At 40.9% G+C, this 1,143-nt stretch overlaps 1 non-coding gene across 1 annotated transcript; it reads left to right on the plus strand.

Moving 5' to 3' along the window:
• The first annotated feature begins 333 nt into the window (after positions 1-333).
• LOC132643004 (small nucleolar RNA R71) lies at positions 334-439 on the plus strand. Its single transcript, XR_009583467.1, has one exon. It is a non-coding gene; the product is annotated as a small nucleolar RNA R71 (small nucleolar RNA).
• The last annotated feature ends 704 nt before the right edge of the window (positions 440-1,143 follow it).

Here is a 1,143-nt window from a genome sequence, read left to right on the forward strand (position 1 = left end):
AACATTACATCATCCTCACAAACATTTACTTTTTTGATCTGAGATTCATCGAACTTCTTCGTCAGCAAGGAAATATTTGTTGCAAGCTCTGCCAATGTTTGCTGGGTATCCTGATTTTCCTTCACTATATTCTGGAGCATGGCACTACCATATGGTACCACTTCAGCATTGTTTGAGTGCCAAGCCTGATTATGAGTTGTCAGCTTGTTAAGTTTGGAGGTCACTCGTCGAAAGGTCTTGTTCATAAAACACCCATCAGCTGCATTGTTAGCTACTGACTGTGTCACTGGATCTAACCCAATGTAGAACTTCTCTATCAATATATTTTCCAGAAAACCATGATTAGGGCTCTTCTGCAAATACTCTTTGAACCTCTCCCAGGCTTCATATAGTTGTTCCCCCGGTCGCTGCTTGAATTCATAAATCTTGTCGCGAATCTCAGCCTTCTTGCTAGGGGGGTTCCACTTTGTAAGAAAAACAGCTACCATTTCTGCCCATGAAGTAATGGAATTTCGGGGCAGCTTCTCGAACCATGTTCTTGCCTCCCCAGCTAAGGAATATTTGAATAACCTCAACCGAATAGCATCTTGTGGAACATTGTTTTGAATGTGATTAACACACACATCCACAAAATTCTGCAAAATGACGTTGAGGGTCATTCTCAGTAGAGTTCCGGAAGTATCCCTCAAGTTTCAACAGCTGGTATAAAGATGAGTCAATTTTCACTGTAGCAGCTCCAACTCGAGGTTGAACAATAGCAGATGCATAGTCCTCCTCTTGAACAAGTTCAGCAAAAATATTCTCATCATCAGATTCGTTCGCCTGATTGTTCAACCGATTCACCTGATTACCAGCACGCTGATTCTGCTGATTTTGATTCATGTTCACCTAGTTTACACAGAGTAGAAAACAAGGTGTGATGGAATAAGCACAAGACTTTAATCAAAGCAAACACTATTTAGTAATTTCAAAACCGTATTCCCCGGCAACGGCGCCAAAATTTGATACGCTCAAATTACACCTATTATTGGTATAACGCGGACGTTGTTAAATATAGTAACCCAACAAGGTTGGGGTCGAATCCCACAGGGAATATGGTGTGAAAAGGTTACTAAAGTCGTAAATGCTAAGTTCTAGGTCTAA

Source organism: Lycium barbarum, chromosome 5 (genome assembly GCF_019175385.1).
Source record: "Lycium barbarum isolate Lr01 chromosome 5, ASM1917538v2, whole genome shotgun sequence".
Lineage (NCBI taxonomy): Eukaryota > Viridiplantae > Streptophyta > Magnoliopsida > Solanales > Solanaceae > Lycium > Lycium barbarum.